We start from the raw sequence: 22,582 nt of genomic DNA on the forward strand, positions 1-22,582 counted from the left end.
CTGGCTGGAATGGGGAGTGGGCGAGGGCCAATTAGTTATGCAAATTTACAAGCCTGGGGGATGCTGGCTTAGGGCTTAGAAACGTGCTTCTGGGCCCGATTTCGACCTGGCAAGCACTCTGTTGTGCTTGCGAAAGCCTTTGCTTGTGCACAATTTGGAGGGCCTGAAAAATCTGCTGTTGGGCCCGATTTCGGCCTGCCAAGCCCTCTGGTGTGCTTGCTGTAGCCCTGGCTTTGCCCCCGTGTGAGCAAGGTGCAGCATAGCGAAAGCAGGGCCCTGATTGGCGCTGCCGGTGGGCGTGGACATGCAAATTTTGCTGGCCGGCCGAGGCCTGTGGGAAGCTGCTGTGGGTAGCTGCGCGCTTTCCAAAGTGGGCACAGGGGCCTTGGCTGGTCACCTTGCGCCCCAAAATGCCCATGCTCTGCCTCGCCCGGCCTCAGGCCTAGCCTGTGTGAATGCCACCCTCGCCCTGCGGGGAGATGCCCAGCGGCCCGCCCTCGCCCTGTCCCCTTCCAACTCATACTTACCTGGCAGGGGAGACACCATGATCACGAAGGTGGTTCTCCCAGGGTGAGGCTCATCCATTGCACTTCGGATGTGCTGACCCCTGCGATGTCCCCAAATGCGGGATACTCGACTGCATAATTTCTGGTAGTGGGGGACTGCGTTCGCGCTTTCCCCTGATCTCTGGTTTCAAGAAAGACAAAATGGAAAAAAAATAAAAAGGAGTCTGGAGCACCCTTTCTCGTCTTCTGTGGTCTTTCTGGGCTGCTGCGGCTGGATTGGAGGGGGGCGTGGGCAAGAGGGAATCACATGCTAAGTACCGAGCCTGGGGAATGATGGGATAGTTGCAGCCTCCCACTCTGGGGACCTATCCAGAGACAGGGCAGTAGGCCCTGGCCAGGTGACATGTCTGCTCCTTTCCATCGCCCCCCCTGGGGCTGTGGCCTGGCTGCCAGCCTCTTGCCTCGCCCTAGCCTTCCCAGGCCCAGACTCTGGCTGAGGACCCCAGGCCGTGGCCCGGCGAGGGCTATGCCCGGCGAGGGTTCTGTCTGCAGCGTTTGGGAGCGTTCGGGAAGGCGTGAGGGGCTCGGGGCGAGAACCCCTGCTCACTTGCAGGCCTGTTTGTCCCTGGCTTTCAGCCACAAGCAGTCGACTGGGGCCTAGCCAGGCAACATGTCACTGCATACCTCTAGAGGGGGCCTCAGTGGCAGCTCTTAGGCTTCCAAAGCCCCAAATCTCTGCTTCTGGGCCCAAAGTGGGCATGGCAATCGCCCTTCTGTGAGTGCTGTAGCCCTGGCTTTGCCCCCGTGTGAGCAAGGTGCAGCATAGCGAAAGCAGGGCCCTGATTGGCGCTGCCGGTGGGCGTGGACATGCAAATTTTGCTGGCCGGCCGAGGCCTGTGGGAAGCTGCTGTGGGTAGCTGCGCGCTTTCCAAAGTGGGCACAGGGGCCTTGGCTGGTCACCTTGCGCCCCAAAATGCCCATGCTCTGCCTCGCCCGGCCTCAGGCCTAGCCTGTGTGAATGCCACCCTCGCCCTGCGGGGAGATGCCCAGCGGCCCGCCCTCGCCCTGTCCCCTTCCAACTCATACTTACCTGGCAGGGGAGACACCATGATCACGAAGGTGGTTCTCCCAGGGTGAGGCTCATCCATTGCACTTCGGATGTGCTGACCCCTGCGATGTCCCCAAATGCGGGATACTCGACTGCATAATTTCTGGTAGTGGGGGACTGCGTTCGCGCTTTCCCCTGATCTCTGGTTTCAAGAAAGACAAAAAGGAAAAAAAAATAAAAAGGAGTCTGGAGCACCCTTTGACGTTTCTTGTGGTCCGTCCAGGGTGCTGTAAGCTGGCTGGAATGGGGAGTGGGCGAGGGCCAATTAGTTATGCAAATTTACAAGCCTGGGGGATGCTGGCTTAGGGCTTAGAAACGTGCTTCTGGGCCCGATTTCGACCTGGCAAGCACTCTGTTGTGCTTGCGAAAGCCTTTGCTTGTGCACAATTTGGAGGGCCTGAAAAATCTGCTGTTGGGCCCGATTTCGGCCTGCCAAGCCCTCTGGTGTGCTTGCTGTAGCCCTGGCTTTGCCCCCGTGTGAGCAAGGTGCAGCATAGCGAAAGCAGGGCCCTGATTGGCGCTGCCGGTGGGCGTGGACATGCAAATTTTGCTGGCCGGCCGAGGCCTGTGGGAAGCTGCTGTGGGTAGCTGCGCGCTTTCCAAAGTGGGCACAGGGGCCTTGGCTGGTCACCTTGCGCCCCAAAATGCCCATGCTCTGCCTCGCCCGGCCTCAGGCCTAGCCTGTGTGAATGCCACCCTCGCCCTGCGGGGAGATGCCTAGCGGCCCGCCCTCGCCCTGTCCCCTTCCAACTCATACTTACCTGGCAGGGGAGACACCATGATCACGAAGGTGGTTCTCCCAGGGTGAGGCTCATCCATTGCACTTCGGATGTGCTGACCCCTGCGATGTCCCCAAATGCGGGATACTCGACTGCATAATTTCTGGTAGTGGGGGACTGCGTTCGCGCTTTCCCCTGATCTCTGGTTTCAAGAAAGACAAAAAGGAAAAAAAAATAAAAAGGAGTCTGGAGCACCCTTTGACGTTTCTTGTGGTCCGTCCAGGGTGCTGTAAGCTGGCTGGAATGGGGAGTGGGCGAGGGCCAATTAGTTATGCAAATTTACAAGCCTGGGGGATGCTGGCTTAGGGCTTAGAAACGTGCTTCTGGGCCCGATTTCGACCTGGCAAGCACTCTGTTGTGCTTGCGAAAGCCTTTGCTTGTGCACAATTTGGAGGGCCTGAAAAATCTGCTGTTGGGCCCGATTTCGGCCTGCCAAGCCCTCTGGTGTGCTTGCTGTAGCCCTGGCTTTGCCCCCGTGTGAGCAAGGTGCAGCATAGCGAAAGCAGGGCCCTGATTGGCGCTGCCGGTGGGCGTGGACATGCAAATTTTGCTGGCCGGCCGAGGCCTGTGGGAAGCTGCTGTGGGTAGCTGCGCGCTTTCCAAAGTGGGCACAGGGGCCTTGGCTGGTCACCTTGCGCCCCAAAATGCCCATGCTCTGCCTCGCCCGGCCTCAGGCCTAGCCTGTGTGAATGCCACCCTCGCCCTGCGGGGAGATGCCCAGCGGCCCGCCCTCGCCCTGTCCCCTTCCAACTCATACTTACCTGGCCGGGGAGACACCATGATCACGAAGGTGGTTCTCCCAGGGTGAGGCTCATCCATTGCACTTCGGATGTGCTGACCCCTGCGATGTCCCCAAATGCGGGATACTCGACTGCATAATTTCTGGTAGTGGGGGACTGCGTTCGCGCTTTCCCCTGATCTCTGGTTTCAAGAAAGACAAAATGGAAAAAAAATAAAAAGGAGTCTGGAGCACCCTTTCTCGTCTTCTGTGGTCTTTCTGGGCTGCTGCGGCTGGATTGGAGGGGGGCGTGGGCAAGAGGGAATCACATGCTAAGTACCGAGCCTGGGGAATGATGGGATAGTTGCAGCCTCCCACTCTGGGGACCTATCCAGAGACAGGGCAGTAGGCCCTGGCCAGGTGACATGTCTGCTCCTTTCCATCGCCCCCCCTGGGGCTGTGGCCTGGCTGCCAGCCTCTTGCCTCGCCCTAGCCTTCCCAGGCCCAGACTCTGGCTGAGGACCCCAGGCCGTGGCCCGGCGAGGGCTCTGCCCGGCGAGGGTTCTGTCTGCAGCGTTTGGGAGCGTTCGTGAGGGGCTCGGGGCGAGAACCCCTGCTCACTTGCAGGCCTGTTTGTCCCTGGCTTTCAGCCACAAGCAGTCGACTGGGGCCTAGCCAGGCAACATGTCACTGCATACCTCTAGAGGGGGCCTCAGTGGCAGCTCTTAGGCTTCCAAAGCCCCAAATCTCTGCTTCTGGGCCCAAAGTGGGCATGGCAATCGCCCTTCTGTGAGTGCTGTAGCCCTGGCTTTGCCCCCGTGTGAGCAAGGTGCAGCATAGCGAAAGCAGGGCCCTGATTGGCGCTGCCGGTGGGCGTGGACATGCAAATTTTGCTGGCCGGCCGAGGCCTGTGGGAAGCTGCTGTGGGTAGCTGCGCGCTTTCCAAAGTGGGCACAGGGGCCTTGGCTGGTCACCTTGCGCCCCAAAATGCCCATGCTCTGCCTCGCCCGGCCTCAGGCCTAGCCTGTGTGAATGCCACCCTCGCCCTGCGGGGAGATGCCCAGCGGCCCGCCCTCGCCCTGTCCCCTTCCAACTCATACTTACCTGGCAGGGGAGACACCATGATCACGAAGGTGGTTCTCCCAGGGTGAGGCTCATCCATTGCACTTCGGATGTGCTGACCCCTGCGATGTCCCCAAATGCGGGATACTCGACTGCATAATTTCTGGTAGTGGGGGACTGCGTTCGCGCTTTCCCCTGATCTCTGGTTTCAAGAAAGACAAAATGGAAAAAAAATAAAAAGGAGTCTGGAGCACCCTTTCTCGTCTTCTGTGGTCTTTCTGGGCTGCTGCGGCTGGATTGGAGGGGGGCGTGGGCAAGAGGGAATCACATGCTAAGTACCGAGCCTGGGGAATGATGGGATAGTTGCAGCCTCCCACTCTGGGGACCTATCCAGAGACAGGGCAGTAGGCCCTGGCCAGGTGACATGTCTGCTCCTTTCCATCGCCCCCCCTGGGGCTGTGGCCTGGCTGCCAGCCTCTTGCCTCGCCCTAGCCTTCCCAGGCCCAGACTCTGGCTGAGGACCCCAGGCCGTGGCCCGGCGAGGGCTCTGCCCGGCGAGGGTTCTGTCTGCAGCGTTTGGGAGCGTTCGGGAAGGCGTGAGGGGCTCGGGGCGAGAACCCCTGCTCACTTGCAGGCCTGTTTGTCCCTGGCTTTCAGCCACAAGCAGTCGACTGGGGCCTAGCCAGGCAACATGTCACTGCATACCTCTAGAGGGGGCCTCAGTGGCAGCTCTTAGGCTTCCAAAGCCCCAAATCTCTGCTTCTGGGCCCAAAGTGGGCATGGCAATCGCCCTTCTGTGAGTGCTGTAGCCCTGGCTTTGCCCCCGTGTGAGCAAGGTGCAGCATAGCGAAAGCAGGGCCCTGATTGGCGCTGCCGGTGGGCGTGGACATGCAAATTTTGCTGGCCGGCCGAGGCCTGTGGGAAGCTGCTGTGGGTAGCTGCGCGCTTTCCAAAGTGGGCACAGGGGCCTTGGCTGGTCACCTTGCGCCCCAAAATGCCCATGCTCTGCCTCGCCCGGCCTCAGGCCTAGCCTGTGTGAATGCCACCCTCGCCCTGCGGGGAGATGCCCAGCGGCCCGCCCTCGCCCTGTCCCCTTCCAACTCATACTTACCTGGCAGGGGAGACACCATGATCACGAAGGTGGTTCTCCCAGGGTGAGGCTCATCCATTGCACTTCGGATGTGCTGACCCCTGCGATGTCCCCAAATGCGGGATACTCGACTGCATAATTTCTGGTAGTGGGGGACTGCGTTCGCGCTTTCCCCTGATCTCTGGTTTCAAGAAAGACAAAAAGGAAAAAAAAATAAAAAGGAGTCTGGAGCACCCTTTGACGTTTCTTGTGGTCCGTCCAGGGTGCTGTAAGCTGGCTGGAATGGGGAGTGGGCGAGGGCCAATTAGTTATGCAAATTTACAAGCCTGGGGGATGCTGGCTTAGGGCTTAGAAACGTGCTTCTGGGCCCGATTTCGACCTGGCAAGCACTCTGTTGTGCTTGCGAAAGCCTTTGCTTGTGCACAATTTGGAGGGCCTGAAAAATCTGCTGTTGGGCCCGATTTCGGCCTGCCAAGCCCTCTGGTGTGCTTGCTGTAGCCCTGGCTTTGCCCCCGTGTGAGCAAGGTGCAGCATAGCGAAAGCAGGGCCCTGATTGGCGCTGCCGGTGGGCGTGGACATGCAAATTTTGCTGGCCGGCCGAGGCCTGTGGGAAGCTGCTGTGGGTAGCTGCGCGCTTTCCAAAGTGGGCACAGGGGCCTTGGCTGGTCACCTTGCGCCCCAAAATGCCCATGCTCTGCCTCGCCCGGCCTCAGGCCTAGCCTGTGTGAATGCCACCCTCGCCCTGCGGGGAGATGCCCAGCGGCCCGCCCTCGCCCTGTCCCCTTCCAACTCATACTTACCTGGCAGGGGAGACACCATGATCACGAAGGTGGTTCTCCCAGGGTGAGGCTCATCCATTGCACTTCGGATGTGCTGACCCCTGCGATGTCCCCAAATGCGGGATACTCGACTGCATAATTTCTGGTAGTGGGGGACTGCGTTCGCGCTTTCCCCTGATCTCTGGTTTCAAGAAAGACAAAATGGAAAAAAAATAAAAAGGAGTCTGGAGCACCCTTTCTCGTCTTCTGTGGTCTTTCTGGGCTGCTGCGGCTGGATTGGAGGGGGGCGTGGGCAAGAGGGAATCACATGCTAAGTACCGAGCCTGGGGAATGATGGGATAGTTGCAGCCTCCCACTCTGGGGACCTATCCAGAGACAGGGCAGTAGGCCCTGGCCAGGTGACATGTCTGCTCCTTTCCATCGCCCCCCCTGGGGCTGTGGCCTGGCTGCCAGCCTCTTGCCTCGCCCTAGCCTTCCCAGGCCCAGACTCTGGCTGAGGACCCCAGGCCGTGGCCCGGCGAGGGCTCTGCCCGGCGAGGGTTCTGTCTGCAGCGTTTGGGAGCGTTCGTGAGGGGCTCGGGGCGAGAACCCCTGCTCACTTGCAGGCCTGTTTGTCCCTGGCTTTCAGCCACAAGCAGTCGACTGGGGCCTAGCCAGGCAACATGTCACTGCATACCTCTAGAGGGGGCCTCAGTGGCAGCTCTTAGGCTTCCAAAGCCCCAAATCTCTGCTTCTGGGCCCAAAGTGGGCATGGCAATCGCCCTTCTGTGAGTGCTGTAGCCCTGGCTTTAACCCCGTGTGAGCAAGGTGCAGCATAGCGAAAGCAGGGCCCTGATTGGCGCTGCCGGTGGGCGTGGACATGCAAATTTTGCTGGCCGGCCGAGGCCTGTGGGAAGCTGCTGTGGGTAGCTGCGCGCTTTCCAAAGTGGGCACAGGGGCCTTGGCTGGTCACCTTGCGCCCCAAAATGCCCATGCTCTGCCTCGCCCGGCCTCAGGCCTAGCCTGTGTGAATGCCACCCTCGCCCTGCGGGGAGATGCCCAGCGGCCCGCCCTCGCCCTGTCCCCTTCCAACTCATACTTACCTGGCAGGGGAGACACCATGATCACGAAGGTGGTTCTCCCAGGGTGAGGCTCATCCATTGCACTTCGGATGTGCTGACCCCTGCGATGTCCCCAAATGCGGGATACTCGACTGCATAATTTCTGGTAGTGGGGGACTGCGTTCGCGCTTTCCCCTGATCTCTGGTTTCAAGAAAGACAAAAAGGAAAAAAAAATAAAAAGGAGTCTGGAGCACCCTTTGACGTTTCTTGTGGTCCGTCCAGGGTGCTGTAAGCTGGCTGGAATGGGGAGTGGGCGAGGGCCAATTAGTTATGCAAATTTACAAGCCTGGGGGATGCTGGCTTAGGGCTTAGAAACGTGCTTCTGGGCCCGATTTCGACCTGGCAAGCACTCTGTTGTGCTTGCGAAAGCCTTTGCTTGTGCACAATTTGGAGGGCCTGAAAAATCTGCTGTTGGGCCCGATTTCGGCCTGCCAAGCCCTCTGGTGTGCTTGCTGTAGCCCTGGCTTTGCCCCCGTGTGAGCAAGGTGCAGCATAGCGAAAGCAGGGCCCTGATTGGCGCTGCCGGTGGGCGTGGACATGCAAATTTTGCTGGCCGGCCGAGGCCTGTGGGAAGCTGCTGTGGGTAGCTGCGCGCTTTCCAAAGTGGGCACAGGGGCCTTGGCTGGTCACCTTGCGCCCCAAAATGCCCATGCTCTGCCTCGCCCGGCCTCAGGCCTAGCCTGTGTGAATGCCACCCTCGCCCTGCGGGGAGATGCCCAGCGGCCCGCCCTCGCCCTGTCCCCTTCCAACTCATACTTACCTGGCAGGGGAGACACCATGATCACGAAGGTGGTTCTCCCAGGGTGAGGCTCATCCATTGCACTTCGGATGTGCTGACCCCTGCGATGTCCCCAAATGCGGGATACTCGACTGCATAATTTCTGGTAGTGGGGGACTGCGTTCGCGCTTTCCCCTGATCTCTGGTTTCAAGAAAGACAAAATGGAAAAAAAATAAAAAGGAGTCTGGAGCACCCTTTCTCGTCTTCTGTGGTCTTTCTGGGCTGCTGCGGCTGGATTGGAGGGGGGCGTGGGCAAGAGGGAATCACATGCTAAGTACCGAGCCTGGGGAATGATGGGATAGTTGCAGCCTCCCACTCTGGGGACCTATCCAGAGACAGGGCAGTAGGCCCTGGCCAGGTGACATGTCTGCTCCTTTCCATCGCCCCCCCTGGGGCTGTGGCCTGGCTGCCAGCCTCTTGCCTCGCCCTAGCCTTCCCAGGCCCAGACTCTGGCTGAGGACCCCAGGCCGTGGCCCGGCGAGGGCTCTGCCCGGCGAGGGTTCTGTCTGCAGCGTTTGGGAGCGTTCGGGAAGGCGTGAGGGGCTCGGGGCGAGAACCCCTGCTCACTTGCAGGCCTGTTTGTCCCTGGCTTTCAGCCACAAGCAGTCGACTGGGGCCTAGCCAGGCAACATGTCACTGCATACCTCTAGAGGGGGCCTCAGTGGCAGCTCTTAGGCTTCCAAAGCCCCAAATCTCTGCTTCTGGGCCCAAAGTGGGCATGGCAATCGCCCTTCTGTGAGTGCTGTAGCCCTGGCTTTGCCCCCGTGTGAGCAAGGTGCAGCATAGCGAAAGCAGGGCCCTGATTGGCGCTGCCGGTGGGCGTGGACATGCAAATTTTGCTGGCCGGCCGAGGCCTGTGGGAAGCTGCTGTGGGTAGCTGCGCGCTTTCCAAAGTGGGCACAGGGGCCTTGGCTGGTCACCTTGCGCCCCAAAATGCCCATGCTCTGCCTCGCCCGGCCTCAGGCCTAGCCTGTGTGAATGCCACCCTCGCCCTGCGGGGAGATGCCCAGCGGCCCGCCCTCGCCCTGTCCCCTTCCAACTCATACTTACCTGGCAGGGGAGACACCATGATCACGAAGGTGGTTCTCCCAGGGTGAGGCTCATCCATTGCACTTCGGATGTGCTGACCCCTGCGATGTCCCCAAATGCGGGATACTCGACTGCATAATTTCTGGTAGTGGGGGACTGCGTTCGCGCTTTCCCCTGATCTCTGGTTTCCAAAAAGGAAAAAAAAATAAAAAGGAGTCTGGAGCACCCTTTGACGTTTCTTGTGGTCCGTCCAGGGTGCTGTAAGCTGGCTGGAATGGGGAGTGGGCGAGGGCCAATTAGTTATGCAAATTTACAAGCCTGGGGGATGCTGGCTTAGGGCTTAGAAACGTGCTTCTGGGCCCGATTTCGACCTGGCAAGCACTCTGTTGTGCTTGCGAAAGCCTTTGCTTGTGCACAATTTGGAGGGCCTGAAAAATCTGCTGTTGGGCCCGATTTCGGCCTGCCAAGCCCTCTGGTGTGCTTGCTGTAGCCCTGGCTTTGCCCCCGTGTGAGCAAGGTGCAGCATAGCGAAAGCAGGGCCCTGATTGGCGCTGCCGGTGGGCGTGGACATGCAAATTTTGCTGGCCGGCCGAGGCCTGTGGGAAGCTGCTGTGGGTAGCTGCGCGCTTTCCAAAGTGGGCACAGGGGCCTTGGCTGGTCACCTTGCGCCCCAAAATGCCCATGCTCTGCCTCGCCCGGCCTCAGGCCTAGCCTGTGTGAATGCCACCCTCGCCCTGCGGGGAGATGCCCAGCGGCCCGCCCTCGCCCTGTCCCCTTCCAACTCATACTTACCTGGCAGGGGAGACACCATGATCACGAAGGTGGTTCTCCCAGGGTGAGGCTCATCCATTGCACTTCGGATGTGCTGACCCCTGCGATGTCCCCAAATGCGGGATACTCGACTGCATAATTTCTGGTAGTGGGGGACTGCGTTCGCGCTTTCCCCTGATCTCTGGTTTCAAGAAAGACAAAAAGGAAAAAAAAATAAAAAGGAGTCTGGAGCACCCTTTGACGTTTCTTGTGGTCCGTCCAGGGTGCTGTAAGCTGGCTGGAATGGGGAGTGGGCGAGGGCCAATTAGTTATGCAAATTTACAAGCCTGGGGGATGCTGGCTTAGGGCTTAGAAACGTGCTTCTGGGCCCGATTTCGACCTGGCAAGCACTCTGTTGTGCTTGCGAAAGCCTTTGCTTGTGCACAATTTGGAGGGCCTGAAAAATCTGCTGTTGGGCCCGATTTCGGCCTGCCAAGCCCTCTGGTGTGCTTGCTGTAGCCCTGGCTTTGCCCCCGTGTGAGCAAGGTGCAGCATAGCGAAAGCAGGGCCCTGATTGGCGCTGCCGGTGGGCGTGGACATGCAAATTTTGCTGGCCGGCCGAGGCCTGTGGGAAGCTGCTGTGGGTAGCTGCGCGCTTTCCAAAGTGGGCACAGGGGCCTTGGCTGGTCACCTTGCGCCCCAAAATGCCCATGCTCTGCCTCGCCCGGCCTCAGGCCTAGCCTGTGTGAATGCCACCCTCGCCCTGCGGGGAGATGCCCAGCGGCCCGCCCTCGCCCTGTCCCCTTCCAACTCATACTTACCTGGCAGGGGAGACACCATGATCACGAAGGTGGTTCTCCCAGGGTGAGGCTCATCCATTGCACTTCGGATGTGCTGACCCCTGCGATGTCCCCAAATGCGGGATACTCGACTGCATAATTTCTGGTAGTGGGGGACTGCGTTCGCGCTTTCCCCTGATCTCTGGTTTCAAGAAAGACAAAATGGAAAAAAAATAAAAAGGAGTCTGGAGCACCCTTTCTCGTCTTCTGTGGTCTTTCTGGGCTGCTGCGGCTGGATTGGAGGGGGGCGTGGGCAAGAGGGAATCACATGCTAAGTACCGAGCCTGGGGAATGATGGGATAGTTGCAGCCTCCCACTCTGGGGACCTATCCAGAGACAGGGCAGTAGGCCCTGGCCAGGTGACATGTCTGCTCCTTTCCATCGCCCCCCCTGGGGCTGTGGCCTGGCTGCCAGCCTCTTGCCTCGCCCTAGCCTTCCCAGGCCCAGACTCTGGCTGAGGACCCCAGGCCGTGGCCCGGCGAGGGCTCTGCCCGGCGAGGGTTCTGTCTGCAGCGTTTGGGAGCGTTCGTGAGGGGCTCGGGGCGAGAACCCCTGCTCACTTGCAGGCCTGTTTGTCCCTGGCTTTCAGCCACAAGCAGTCGACTGGGGCCTAGCCAGGCAACATGTCACTGCATACCTCTAGAGGGGGCCTCAGTGGCAGCTCTTAGGCTTCCAAAGCCCCAAATCTCTGCTTCTGGGCCCAAAGTGGGCATGGCAATCGCCCTTCTGTGAGTGCTGTAGCCCTGGCTTTAACCCCGTGTGAGCAAGGTGCAGCATAGCGAAAGCAGGGCCCTGATTGGCGCTGCCGGTGGGCGTGGACATGCAAATTTTGCTGGCCGGCCGAGGCCTGTGGGAAGCTGCTGTGGGTAGCTGCGCGCTTTCCAAAGTGGGCACAGGGGCCTTGGCTGGTCACCTTGCGCCCCAAAATGCCCATGCTCTGCCTCGCCCGGCCTCAGGCCTAGCCTGTGTGAATGCCACCCTCGCCCTGCGGGGAGATGCCCAGCGGCCCGCCCTCGCCCTGTCCCCTTCCAACTCATACTTACCTGGCAGGGGAGACACCATGATCACGAAGGTGGTTCTCCCAGGGTGAGGCTCATCCATTGCACTTCGGATGTGCTGACCCCTGCGATGTCCCCAAATGCGGGATACTCGACTGCATAATTTCTGGTAGTGGGGGACTGCGTTCGCGCTTTCCCCTGATCTCTGGTTTCAAGAAAGACAAAAAGGAAAAAAAAATAAAAAGGAGTCTGGAGCACCCTTTGACGTTTCTTGTGGTCCGTCCAGGGTGCTGTAAGCTGGCTGGAATGGGGAGTGGGCGAGGGCCAATTAGTTATGCAAATTTACAAGCCTGGGGGATGCTGGCTTAGGGCTTAGAAACGTGCTTCTGGGCCCGATTTCGACCTGGCAAGCACTCTGTTGTGCTTGCGAAAGCCTTTGCTTGTGCACAATTTGGAGGGCCTGAAAAATCTGCTGTTGGGCCCGATTTCGGCCTGCCAAGCCCTCTGGTGTGCTTGCTGTAGCCCTGGCTTTGCCCCCGTGTGAGCAAGGTGCAGCATAGCGAAAGCAGGGCCCTGATTGGCGCTGCCGGTGGGCGTGGACATGCAAATTTTGCTGGCCGGCCGAGGCCTGTGGGAAGCTGCTGTGGGTAGCTGCGCGCTTTCCAAAGTGGGCACAGGGGCCTTGGCTGGTCACCTTGCGCCCCAAAATGCCCATGCTCTGCCTCGCCCGGCCTCAGGCCTAGCCTGTGTGAATGCCACCCTCGCCCTGCGGGGAGATGCCCAGCGGCCCGCCCTCGCCCTGTCCCCTTCCAACTCATACTTACCTGGCAGGGGAGACACCATGATCACGAAGGTGGTTCTCCCAGGGTGAGGCTCATCCATTGCACTTCGGATGTGCTGACCCCTGCGATGTCCCCAAATGCGGGATACTCGACTGCATAATTTCTGGTAGTGGGGGACTGCGTTCGCGCTTTCCCCTGATCCCTGGTTTCAAGAAAGACAAAATGGAAAAAAAATAAAAAGGAGTCTGGAGCACCCTTTCTCGTCTTCTGTGGTCTTTCTGGGCTGCTGCGGCTGGATTGGAGGGGGGCGTGGGCAAGAGGGAATCACATGCTAAGTACCGAGCCTGGGGAATGATGGGATAGTTGCAGCCTCCCACTCTGGGGACCTATCCAGAGACAGGGCAGTAGGCCCTGGCCAGGTGACATGTCTGCTCCTTTCCATCGCCCCCCCTGGGGCTGTGGCCTGGCTGCCAGCCTCTTGCCTCGCCCTAGCCTTCCCAGGCCCAGACTCTGGCTGAGGACCCCAGGCCGTGGCCCGGCGAGGGCTCTGCCCGGCGAGGGTTCTGTCTGCAGCGTTTGGGAGCGTTCGGGAAGGCGTGAGGGGCTCGGGGCGAGAACCCCTGCTCACTTGCAGGCCTGTTTGTCCCTGGCTTTCAGCCACAAGCAGTCGACTGGGGCCTAGCCAGGCAACATGTCACTGCATACCTCTAGAGGGGGCCTCAGTGGCAGCTCTTAGGCTTCCAAAGCCCCAAATCTCTGCTTCTGGGCCCAAAGTGGGCATGGCAATCGCCCTTCTGTGAGTGCTGTAGCCCTGGCTTTGCCCCCGTGTGAGCAAGGTGCAGCATAGCGAAAGCAGGGCCCTGATTGGCGCTGCCGGTGGGCGTGGACATGCAAATTTTGCTGGCCGGCCGAGGCCTGTGGGAAGCTGCTGTGGGTAGCTGCGCGCTTTCCAAAGTGGGCACAGGGGCCTTGGCTGGTCACCTTGCGCCCCAAAATGCCCATGCTCTGCCTCGCCCGGCCTCAGGCCTAGCCTGTGTGAATGCCACCCTCGCCCTGCGGGGAGATGCCCAGCGGCCCGCCCTCGCCCTGTCCCCTTCCAACTCATACTTACCTGGCAGGGGAGACACCATGATCACGAAGGTGGTTCTCCCAGGGTGAGGCTCATCCATTGCACTTCGGATGTGCTGACCCCTGCGATGTCCCCAAATGCGGGATACTCGACTGCATAATTTCTGGTAGTGGGGGACTGCGTTCGCGCTTTCCCCTGATCTCTGGTTTCAAGAAAGACAAAAAGGAAAAAAAAATAAAAAGGAGTCTGGAGCACCCTTTGACGTTTCTTGTGGTCCGTCCAGGGTGCTGTAAGCTGGCTGGAATGGGGAGTGGGCGAGGGCCAATTAGTTATGCAAATTTACAAGCCTGGGGGATGCTGGCTTAGGGCTTAGAAACGTGCTTCTGGGCCCGATTTCGACCTGGCAAGCACTCTGTTGTGCTTGCGAAAGCCTTTGCTTGTGCACAATTTGGAGGGCCTGAAAAATCTGCTGTTGGGCCCGATTTCGGCCTGCCAAGCCCTCTGGTGTGCTTGCTGTAGCCCTGGCTTTGCCCCCGTGTGAGCAAGGTGCAGCATAGCGAAAGCAGGGCCCTGATTGGCGCTGCCGGTGGGCGTGGACATGCAAATTTTGCTGGCCGGCCGAGGCCTGTGGGAAGCTGCTGTGGGTAGCTGCGCGCTTTCCAAAGTGGGCACAGGGGCCTTGGCTGGTCACCTTGCGCCCCAAAATGCCCATGCTCTGCCTCGCCCGGCCTCAGGCCTAGCCTGTGTGAATGCCACCCTCGCCCTGCGGGGAGATGCCCAGCGGCCCGCCCTCGCCCTGTCCCCTTCCAACTCATACTTACCTGGCAGGGGAGACACCATGATCACGAAGGTGGTTCTCCCAGGGTGAGGCTCATCCATTGCACTTCGGATGTGCTGACCCCTGCGATGTCCCCAAATGCGGGATACTCGACTGCATAATTTCTGGTAGTGGGGGACTGCGTTCGCGCTTTCCCCTGATCTCTGGTTTCAAGAAAGACAAAATGGAAAAAAAATAAAAAGGAGTCTGGAGCACCCTTTCTCGTCTTCTGTGGTCTTTCTGGGCTGCTGCGGCTGGATTGGAGGGGGGCGTGGGCAAGAGGGAATCACATGCTAAGTACCGAGCCTGGGGAATGATGGGATAGTTGCAGCCTCCCACTCTGGGGACCTATCCAGAGACAGGGCAGTAGGCCCTGGCCAGGTGACATGTCTGCTCCTTTCCATCGCCCCCCCTGGGGCTGTGGCCTGGCTGCCAGCCTCTTGCCTCGCCCTAGCCTTCCCAGGCCCAGACTCTGGCTGAGGACCCCAGGCCGTGGCCCGGCGAGGGCTCTGCCCGGCGAGGGTTCTGTCTGCAGCGTTTGGGAGCGTTCGTGAGGGGCTCGGGGCGAGAACCCCTGCTCACTTGCAGGCCTGTTTGTCCCTGGCTTTCAGCCACAAGCAGTCGACTGGGGCCTAGCCAGGCAACATGTCACTGCATACCTCTAGAGGGGGCCTCAGTGGCAGCTCTTAGGCTTCCAAAGCCCCAAATCTCTGCTTCTGGGCCCAAAGTGGGCATGGCAATCGCCCTTCTGTGAGTGCTGTAGCCCTGGCTTTAACCCCGTGTGAGCAAGGTGCAGCATAGCGAAAGCAGGGCCCTGATTGGCGCTGCCGGTGGGCGTGGACATGCAAATTTTGCTGGCCGGCCGAGGCCTGTGGGAAGCTGCTGTGGGTAGCTGCGCGCTTTCCAAAGTGGGCACAGGGGCCTTGGCTGGTCACCTTGCGCCCCAAAATGCCCATGCTCTGCCTCGCCCGGCCTCAGGCCTAGCCTGTGTGAATGCCACCCTCGCCCTGCGGGGAGATGCCCAGCGGCCCGCCCTCGCCCTGTCCCCTTCCAACTCATACTTACCTGGCAGGGGAGACACCATGATCACGAAGGTGGTTCTCCCAGGGTGAGGCTCATCCATTGCACTTCGGATGTGCTGACCCCTGCGATGTCCCCAAATGCGGGATACTCGACTGCATAATTTCTGGTAGTGGGGGACTGCGTTCGCGCTTTCCCCTGATCTCTGGTTTCAAGAAAGACAAAAAGGAAAAAAAAATAAAAAGGAGTCTGGAGCACCCTTTGACGTTTCTTGTGGTCCGTCCAGGGTGCTGTAAGCTGGCTGGAATGGGGAGTGGGCGAGGGCCAATTAGTTATGCAAATTTACAAGCCTGGGGGATGCTGGCTTAGGGCTTAGAAACGTGCTTCTGGGCCCGATTTCGACCTGGCAAGCACTCTGTTGTGCTTGCGAAAGCCTTTGCTTGTGCACAATTTGGAGGGCCTGAAAAATCTGCTGTTGGGCCCGATTTCGGCCTGCCAAGCCCTCTGGTGTGCTTGCTGTAGCCCTGGCTTTGCCCCCGTGTGAGCAAGGTGCAGCATAGCGAAAGCAGGGCCCTGATTGGCGCTGCCGGTGGGCGTGGACATGCAAATTTTGCTGGCCGGCCGAGGCCTGTGGGAAGCTGCTGTGGGTAGCTGCGCGCTTTCCAAAGTGGGCACAGGGGCCTTGGCTGGTCACCTTGCGCCCCAAAATGCCCATGCTCTGCCTCGCCCGGCCTCAGGCCTAGCCTGTGTGAATGCCACCCTCGCCCTGCGGGGAGATGCCCAGCGGCCCGCCCTCGCCCTGTCCCCTTCCAACTCATACTTACCTGGCAGGGGAGACACCATGATCACGAAGGTGGTTCTCCCAGGGTGAGGCTCATCCATTGCACTTCGGATGTGCTGACCCCTGCGATGTCCCCAAATGCGGGATACTCGACTGCATAATTTCTGGTAGTGGGGGACTGCGTTCGCGCTTTCCCCTGATCTCTGGTTTCAAGAAAGACAAAAAGGAAAAAAAAATAAAAAGGAGTCTGGAGCACCCTTTGACGTTTCTTGTGGTCCGTCCAGGGTGCTGTAAGCTGGCTGGAATGGGGAGTGGGCGAGGGCCAATTAGTTATGCAAATTTACAAGCCTGGGGGATGCTGGCTTAGGGCTTAGAAACGTGCTTCTGGGCCCGATTTCGACCTGGCAAGCACTCTGTTGTGCTTGCGAAAGCCTTTGCTTGTGCACAATTTGGAGGGCCTGAAAAATCTGCTGTTGGGCCCGATTTCGGCCTGCCAAGCCCTCTGGTGTGCTTGCTGTAGCCCTGGCTTTGCCCCCGTGTGAGCAAGGTGCAGCATAGCGAAAGCAGGGCCCTGATTGGCGCTGCCGGTGGGCGTGGACATGCAAATTTTGCTGGCCGGCCGAGGCCTGTGGGAAGCTGCTGTGGGTAGCTGCGCGCTTTCCAAAGTGGGCACAGGGGCCTTGGCTGGTCACCTTGCGCCCCAAAATGCCCATGCTCTGCCTCGCCCGGCCTCAGGCCTAGCCTGTGTGAATGCCACCCTCGCCCTGCGGGGAGATGCCTAGCGGCCCGCCCTCGCCCTGTCCCCTTCCAACTCATACTTACCTGGCAGGGGAGACACCATGATCACGAAGGTGGTTCTCCCAGGGTGAGGCTCATCCATTGCACTTCGGATGTGCTGACCCCTGCGATGTCCCCAAATGCGGGATACTCGACTGCATAATTTCTGGTAGTGGGGGACTGCGTTCGCGCTTTCCCCTGATCTCTGGTTTCAAGAAAGACAAAAAGGAAAAAAAAATAAAAAGGAGTCTGGAGCACCCTTTGACGTTTCTTGTGGTCCGTCCAGGGTGCTGTAAGCTGGCTGGAATGGGGAGTGGGCGAGGGCCAATTAGTTATGCAAATTTACAAGCCTGGGGGATGCTGGCTTAGGGCTTAGAAACGTGCTTCTGGGCCCGATTTCGACCTGGCAAGCACTCTGTTGTGCTTGCGAAAGCCTTTGCTTGTGCACAATTTGGAGGGCCTGAAAAATCTGCTGTTGGGCCCGATTTCGGCCTGCCAAGCCCTCTGGTGTGCTTGCTGTAGCCCTGGCTTTGCCCCCGTGTGAGCAAGGTGCAGCATAGCGAAAGCAGGGCCCTGATTGGCGCTGCCGGTGGGCGTGGACATGCAAATTTTGCTGGCCGGCCGAGGCCTGTGGGAAGCTGCTGTGGGTAGCTGCGCGCTTTCCAAAGTGGGCACAGGGGCCTTGGCTGGTCACCTTGCGCCCCAAAATGCCCATGCTCTGCCTCGCCCGGCCTCAGGCCTAGCCTGTGTGAATGCCACCCTCGCCCTGCGGGGAGATGCCCAGCGGCCCGCCCTCGCCCTGTCCCCTTCCAACTCATACTTACCTGGCCGGGGAGACACCATGATCACGAAGGTGGTTCTCCCAGGGTGAGGCTCATCCATTGCACTTCGGATGTGCTGACCCCTGCGATGTCCCCAAATGCGGGATACTCGACTGCATAATTTCTGGTAGTGGGGGACTGCGTTCGCGCTTTCCCCTGATCTCTGGTTTCAAGAAAGACAAAATGGAAAAAAAATAAAAAGGAGTCTGGAGCACCCTTTCTCGTCTTCTGTGGTCTTTCTGGGCTGCTGCGGCTGGATTGGAGGGGGGCGTGGGCAAGAGGGAATCACATGCTAAGTACCGAGCCTGGGGAATGATGGGATAGTTGCAGCCTCCCACTCTGGGGACCTATCCAGAGACAGGGCAGTAGGCCCTGGCCAGGTGACATGTCTGCTCCTTTCCATCGCCCCCCCTGGGGCTGTGGCCTGGCTGCCAGCCTCTTGCCTCGCCCTAGCCTTCCCAGGCCCAGACTCTGGCTGAGGACCCCAGGCCGTGGCCCGGCGAGGGCTCTGCCCGGCGAGGGTTCTGTCTGCAGCGTTTGGGAGCGTTCGTGAGGGGCTCGGGGCGAGAACCCCTGCTCACTTGCAGGCCTGTTTGTCCCTGGCTTTCAGCCACAAGCAGTCGACTGGGGCCTAGCCAGGCAACATGTCACTGCATACCTCTAGAGGGGGCCTCAGTGGCAGCTCTTAGGCTTCCAAAGCCCCAAATCTCTGCTTCTGGGCCCAAAGTGGGCATGGCAATCGCCCTTCTGTGAGTGCTGTAGCCCTGGCTTTGCCCCCGTGTGAGCAAGGTGCAGCATAGCGAAAGCAGGGCCCTGATTGGCGCTGCCGGTGGGCGTGGACATGCAAATTTTGCTGGCCGGCCGAGGCCTGTGGGAAGCTGCTGTGGGTAGCTGCGCGCTTTCCAAAGTGGGCACAGGGGCCTTGGCTGGTCACCTTGCGCCCCAAAATGCCCATGCTCTGCCTCGCCCGGCCTCAGGCCTAGCCTGTGTGAATGCCACCCTCGCCCTGCGGGGAGATGCCCAGCGGCCCGCCCTCGCCCTGTCCCCTTCCAACTCATACTTACCTGGCAGGGGAGACACCATGATCACGAAGGTGGTTCTCCCAGGGTGAGGCTCATCCATTGCACTTCGGATGTGCTGACCCCTGCGATGTCCCCAAATGCGGGATACTCGACTGCATAATTTCTGGTAGTGGGGGACTGCGTTCGCGCTTTCCCCTGATCTCTGGTTTCAAGAAAGACAAAATGGAAAAAAAATAAAAAGGAGTCTGGAGCACCCTTTCTCGTCTTCTGTGGTCTTTCTGGGCTGCTGCGGCTGGATTGGAGGGGGGCGTGGGCAAGAGGGAATCACATGCTAAGTACCGAGCCTGGGGAATGATGGGATAGTTGCAGCCTCCCACTCTGGGGACCTATCCAGAGACAGGGCAGTAGGCCCTGGCCAGGTGACATGTCTGCTCCTTTCCATCGCCCCCCCTGGGGCTGTGGCCTGGCTGCCAGCCTCTTGCCTCGCCCTAGCCTTCCCAGGCCCAGACTCTGGCTGAGGACCCCAGGCCGTGGCCCGGCGAGGGCTCTGCCCGGCGAGGGTTCTGTCTGCAGCGTTTGGGAGCGTTCGGGAAGGCGTGAGGGGCTCGGGGCGAGAACCCCTGCTCACTTGCAGGCCTGTTTGTCCCTGGCTTTCAGCCACAAGCAGTCGACTGGGGCCTAGCCAGGCAACATGTCACTGCATACCTCTAGAGGGGGCCTCAGTGGCAGCTCTTAGGCTTCCAAAGCCCCAAATCTCTGCTTCTGGGCCCAAAGTGGGCATGGCAATCGCCCTTCTGTGAGTGCTGTAGCCCTGGCTTTGCCCCCGTGTGAGCAAGGTGCAGCATAGCGAAAGCAGGGCCCTGATTGGCGCTGCCGGTGGGCGTGGACATGCAAATTTTGCTGGCCGGCCGAGGCCTGTGGGAAGCTGCTGTGGGTAGCTGCGCGCTTTCCAAAGTGGGCACAGGGGCCTTGGCTGGTCACCTTGCGCCCCAAAATGCCCATGCTCTGCCTCGCCCGGCCTCAGGCCTAGCCTGTGTGAATGCCACCCTCGCCCTGCGGGGAGATGCCCAGCGGCCCGCCCTCGCCCTGTCCCCTTCCAACTCATACTTACCTGGCAGGGGAGACACCATGATCACGAAGGTGGTTCTCCCAGGGTGAGGCTCATCCATTGCACTTCGGATGTGCTGACCCCTGCGATGTCCCCAAATGCGGGATACTCGACTGCATAATTTCTGGTAGTGGGGGACTGCGTTCGCGCTTTCCCCTGATCTCTGGTTTCAAGAAAGACAAAAAGGAAAAAAAAATAAAAAGGAGTCTGGAGCACCCTTTGACGTTTCTTGTGGTCCGTCCAGGGTGCTGTAAGCTGGCTGGAATGGGGAGTGGGCGAGGGCCAATTAGTTATGCAAATTTACAAGCCTGGGGGATGCTGGCTTAGGGCTTAGAAACGTGCTTCTGGGCCCGATTTCGACCTGGCAAGCACTCTGTTGTGCTTGCGAAAGCCTTTGCTTGTGCACAATTTGGAGGGCCTGAAAAATCTGCTGTTGGGCCCGATTTCGGCCTGCCAAGCCCTCTGGTGTGCTTGCTGTAGCCCTGGCTTTGCCCCCGTGTGAGCAAGGTGCAGCATAGCGAAAGCAGGGCCCTGATTGGCGCTGCCGGTGGGCGTGGACATGCAAATTTTGCTGGCCGGCCGAGGCCTGTGGGAAGCTGCTGTGGGTAGCTGCGCGCTTTCCAAAGTGGGCACAGGGGCCTTGGCTGGTCACCTTGCGCCCCAAAATGCCCATGCTCTGCCTCGCCCGGCCTCAGGCCTAGCCTGTGTGAATGCCACCCTCGCCCTGCGGGGAGATGCCCAGCGGCCCGCCCTCGCCCTGTCCCCTTCCAACTCATACTTACCTGGCAGGGGAGACACCATGATCACGAAGGTGGTTCTCCCAGGGTGAGGCTCATCCATTGCACTTCGGATGTGCTGACCCCTGCGATGTCCCCAAATGCGGGATACTCGACTGCATAATTTCTGGTAGTGGGGGACTGCGTTCGCGCTTTCCCCTGATCTCTGGTTTCAAGAAAGACAAAATGGAAAAAAAATAAAAAGGAGTCTGGAGCACCCTTTCTCGTCTTCTGTGGTCTTTCTGGGCTGCTGCGGCTGGATTGGAGGGGGGCGTGGGCAAGAGGGAATCACATGCTAAGTACCGAGCCTGGGGAATGATGGGATAGTTGCAGCCTCCCACTCTGGGGACCTATCCAGAGACAGGGCAGTAGGCCCTGGCCAGGTGACATGTCTGCTCCTTTCCATCGCCCCCCCTGGGGCTGTGGCCTGGCTGCCAGCCTCTTGCCTCGCCCTAGCCTTCCCAGGCCCAGACTCTGGCTGAGGACCCCAGGCCGTGGCCCGGCGAGGGCTCTGCCCGGCGAGGGTTCTGTCTGCAGCGTTTGGGAGCGTTCGTGAGGGGCTCGGGGCGAGAACCCCTGCTCACTTGCAGGCCTGTTTGTCCCTGGCTTTCAGCCACAAGCAGTCGACTGGGGCCTAGCCAGGCAACATGTCACTGCATACCTCTAGAGGGGGCCTCAGTGGCAGCTCTTAGGCTTCCAAAGCCCCAAATCTCTGCTTCTGGGCCCAAAGTGGGCATGGCAATCGCCCTTCTGTGAGTGCTGTAGCCCTGGCTTTAACCCCGTGTGAGCAAGGTGCAGCATAGCGAAAGCAGGGCCCTGATTGGCGCTGCCGGTGGGCGTGGACATGCAAATTTTGCTGGCCGGCCGAGGCCTGTGGGAAGCTGCTGTGGGTAGCTGCGCGCTTTCCAAAGTGGGCACAGGGGCCTTGGCTGGTCACCTTGCGCCCCAAAATGCCCATGCTCTGCCTCGCCCGGCCTCAGGCCTAGCCTGTGTGAATGCCACCCTCGCCCTGCGGGGAGATGCCCAGCGGCCCGCCCTCGCCCTGTCCCCTTCCAACTCATACTTACCTGGCAGGGGAGACACCATGATCACGAAGGTGGTTCTCCCAGGGTGAGGCTCATCCATTGCACTTCGGATGTGCTGACCCCTGCGATGTCCCCAAATGCGGGATACTCGACTGCATAATTTCTGGTAGTGGGGGACTGCGTTCGCGCTTTCCCCTGATCTCTGGTTTCAAGAAAGACAAAAAGGAAAAAAAAATAAAAAGGAGTCTGGAGCACCCTTTGACGTTTCTTGTGGTCCGTCCAGGGTGCTGTAAGCTGGCTGGAATGGGGAGTGGGCGAGGGCCAATTAGTTATGCAAATTTACAAGCCTGGGGGATGCTGGCTTAGGGCTTAGAAACGTGCTTCTGGGCCCGATTTCGACCTGGCAAGCACTCTGTTGTGCTTGCGAAAGCCTTTGCTTGTGCACAATTTGGAGGGCCTGAAAAATCTGCTGTTGGGCCCGATTTCGGCCTGCCAAGCCCTCTGGTGTGCTTGCTGTAGCCCTGGCTTTGCCCCCGTGTGAGCAAGGTGCAGCATAGCGAAAGCAGGGCCCTGATTGGCGCTGCCGGTGGGCGTGGACATGCAAATTTTGCTGGCCGGCCGAGGCCTGTGGGAAGCTGCTGTGGGTAGCTGCGCGCTTTCCAAAGTGGGCACAGGGGCCTTGGCTGGTCACCTTGCGCCCCAAAATGCCCATGCTCTGCCTCGCCCGGCCTCAGGCCTAGCCTGTGTGAATGCCACCCTCGCCCTGCGGGGAGATGCCCAGCGGCCCGCCCTCGCCCTGTCCCCTTCCAACTCATACTTACCTGGCAGGGGAGACACCATGATCACGAAGGTGGTTCTCCCAGGGTGAGGCTCATCCATTGCACTTCGGATGTGCTGACCCCTGCGATGTCCCCAAATGCGGGATACTCGACTGCATAATTTCTGGTAGTGGGGGACTGCGTTCGCGCTTTCCCCTGATCTCTGGTTTCAAGAAAGACAAAATGGAAAAAAAATAAAAAGGAGTCTGGAGCACCCTTTCTCGTCTT

The 22,582-nt window shown here is 59.6% G+C and overlaps 25 non-coding genes across 25 annotated transcripts; all 25 read left to right on the forward strand.

Moving 5' to 3' along the window:
- The first annotated feature begins 519 nt into the window (after positions 1-519).
- LOC146864834 (U1 spliceosomal RNA) lies at positions 520-683 on the forward strand. Its single transcript, XR_014976894.1, has one exon. It is a non-coding gene; the product is annotated as a U1 spliceosomal RNA (small nuclear RNA).
- Positions 684-1,588: 905 nt separating this feature from the next.
- LOC146864835 (U1 spliceosomal RNA) lies at positions 1,589-1,752 on the forward strand. Its single transcript, XR_014976895.1, has one exon. It is a non-coding gene; the product is annotated as a U1 spliceosomal RNA (small nuclear RNA).
- A 615-nt stretch (positions 1,753-2,367) lies between these two features.
- On the forward strand, positions 2,368-2,531 carry LOC146864836 (U1 spliceosomal RNA). Its single transcript, XR_014976896.1, has one exon. It is a non-coding gene; the product is annotated as a U1 spliceosomal RNA (small nuclear RNA).
- A 615-nt stretch (positions 2,532-3,146) lies between these two features.
- On the forward strand, positions 3,147-3,310 carry LOC146864837 (U1 spliceosomal RNA). The gene has a single exon (XR_014977392.1). It is a non-coding gene; the product is annotated as a U1 spliceosomal RNA (small nuclear RNA).
- An 897-nt stretch (positions 3,311-4,207) lies between these two features.
- Positions 4,208-4,371, forward strand: LOC146864838 (U1 spliceosomal RNA). Its single transcript, XR_014976897.1, has one exon. It is a non-coding gene; the product is annotated as a U1 spliceosomal RNA (small nuclear RNA).
- Positions 4,372-5,276: 905 nt separating this feature from the next.
- Positions 5,277-5,440, forward strand: LOC146864839 (U1 spliceosomal RNA). Its single transcript, XR_014976898.1, has one exon. It is a non-coding gene; the product is annotated as a U1 spliceosomal RNA (small nuclear RNA).
- A 615-nt stretch (positions 5,441-6,055) lies between these two features.
- On the forward strand, positions 6,056-6,219 carry LOC146864840 (U1 spliceosomal RNA). The gene has a single exon (XR_014976899.1). It is a non-coding gene; the product is annotated as a U1 spliceosomal RNA (small nuclear RNA).
- Positions 6,220-7,116: 897 nt separating this feature from the next.
- On the forward strand, positions 7,117-7,280 carry LOC146864841 (U1 spliceosomal RNA). Its single transcript, XR_014976901.1, has one exon. It is a non-coding gene; the product is annotated as a U1 spliceosomal RNA (small nuclear RNA).
- A 615-nt stretch (positions 7,281-7,895) lies between these two features.
- Positions 7,896-8,059, forward strand: LOC146864842 (U1 spliceosomal RNA). The gene has a single exon (XR_014976902.1). It is a non-coding gene; the product is annotated as a U1 spliceosomal RNA (small nuclear RNA).
- A 905-nt stretch (positions 8,060-8,964) lies between these two features.
- On the forward strand, positions 8,965-9,128 carry LOC146864843 (U1 spliceosomal RNA). The gene has a single exon (XR_014976903.1). It is a non-coding gene; the product is annotated as a U1 spliceosomal RNA (small nuclear RNA).
- A 607-nt stretch (positions 9,129-9,735) lies between these two features.
- LOC146864844 (U1 spliceosomal RNA) lies at positions 9,736-9,899 on the forward strand. The gene has a single exon (XR_014976904.1). It is a non-coding gene; the product is annotated as a U1 spliceosomal RNA (small nuclear RNA).
- A 615-nt stretch (positions 9,900-10,514) lies between these two features.
- Positions 10,515-10,678, forward strand: LOC146864845 (U1 spliceosomal RNA). Its single transcript, XR_014976905.1, has one exon. It is a non-coding gene; the product is annotated as a U1 spliceosomal RNA (small nuclear RNA).
- Positions 10,679-11,575: 897 nt separating this feature from the next.
- LOC146864846 (U1 spliceosomal RNA) lies at positions 11,576-11,739 on the forward strand. Its single transcript, XR_014976906.1, has one exon. It is a non-coding gene; the product is annotated as a U1 spliceosomal RNA (small nuclear RNA).
- Positions 11,740-12,354: 615 nt separating this feature from the next.
- On the forward strand, positions 12,355-12,518 carry LOC146864847 (U1 spliceosomal RNA). Its single transcript, XR_014976907.1, has one exon. It is a non-coding gene; the product is annotated as a U1 spliceosomal RNA (small nuclear RNA).
- Positions 12,519-13,423: 905 nt separating this feature from the next.
- Positions 13,424-13,587, forward strand: LOC146864848 (U1 spliceosomal RNA). Its single transcript, XR_014976908.1, has one exon. It is a non-coding gene; the product is annotated as a U1 spliceosomal RNA (small nuclear RNA).
- Positions 13,588-14,202: 615 nt separating this feature from the next.
- On the forward strand, positions 14,203-14,366 carry LOC146864849 (U1 spliceosomal RNA). The gene has a single exon (XR_014976909.1). It is a non-coding gene; the product is annotated as a U1 spliceosomal RNA (small nuclear RNA).
- Positions 14,367-15,263: 897 nt separating this feature from the next.
- Positions 15,264-15,427, forward strand: LOC146864850 (U1 spliceosomal RNA). The gene has a single exon (XR_014976910.1). It is a non-coding gene; the product is annotated as a U1 spliceosomal RNA (small nuclear RNA).
- A 615-nt stretch (positions 15,428-16,042) lies between these two features.
- Positions 16,043-16,206, forward strand: LOC146864851 (U1 spliceosomal RNA). The gene has a single exon (XR_014976912.1). It is a non-coding gene; the product is annotated as a U1 spliceosomal RNA (small nuclear RNA).
- Positions 16,207-16,821: 615 nt separating this feature from the next.
- Positions 16,822-16,985, forward strand: LOC146864852 (U1 spliceosomal RNA). The gene has a single exon (XR_014976913.1). It is a non-coding gene; the product is annotated as a U1 spliceosomal RNA (small nuclear RNA).
- Positions 16,986-17,600: 615 nt separating this feature from the next.
- LOC146864853 (U1 spliceosomal RNA) lies at positions 17,601-17,764 on the forward strand. Its single transcript, XR_014977393.1, has one exon. It is a non-coding gene; the product is annotated as a U1 spliceosomal RNA (small nuclear RNA).
- Positions 17,765-18,661: 897 nt separating this feature from the next.
- LOC146864854 (U1 spliceosomal RNA) lies at positions 18,662-18,825 on the forward strand. The gene has a single exon (XR_014976914.1). It is a non-coding gene; the product is annotated as a U1 spliceosomal RNA (small nuclear RNA).
- Positions 18,826-19,730: 905 nt separating this feature from the next.
- LOC146864855 (U1 spliceosomal RNA) lies at positions 19,731-19,894 on the forward strand. The gene has a single exon (XR_014976915.1). It is a non-coding gene; the product is annotated as a U1 spliceosomal RNA (small nuclear RNA).
- A 615-nt stretch (positions 19,895-20,509) lies between these two features.
- Positions 20,510-20,673, forward strand: LOC146864856 (U1 spliceosomal RNA). The gene has a single exon (XR_014976916.1). It is a non-coding gene; the product is annotated as a U1 spliceosomal RNA (small nuclear RNA).
- Positions 20,674-21,570: 897 nt separating this feature from the next.
- Positions 21,571-21,734, forward strand: LOC146864857 (U1 spliceosomal RNA). Its single transcript, XR_014976917.1, has one exon. It is a non-coding gene; the product is annotated as a U1 spliceosomal RNA (small nuclear RNA).
- A 615-nt stretch (positions 21,735-22,349) lies between these two features.
- On the forward strand, positions 22,350-22,513 carry LOC146864858 (U1 spliceosomal RNA). The gene has a single exon (XR_014976918.1). It is a non-coding gene; the product is annotated as a U1 spliceosomal RNA (small nuclear RNA).
- Positions 22,514-22,582: the final 69 nt, after the last annotated feature.

This window comes from Triturus cristatus, chromosome 2_1 (genome assembly GCF_964204655.1).
Source record: "Triturus cristatus chromosome 2_1, aTriCri1.1, whole genome shotgun sequence".
NCBI classification, from domain to species: Eukaryota; Metazoa; Chordata; class Amphibia; order Caudata; family Salamandridae; genus Triturus; species Triturus cristatus.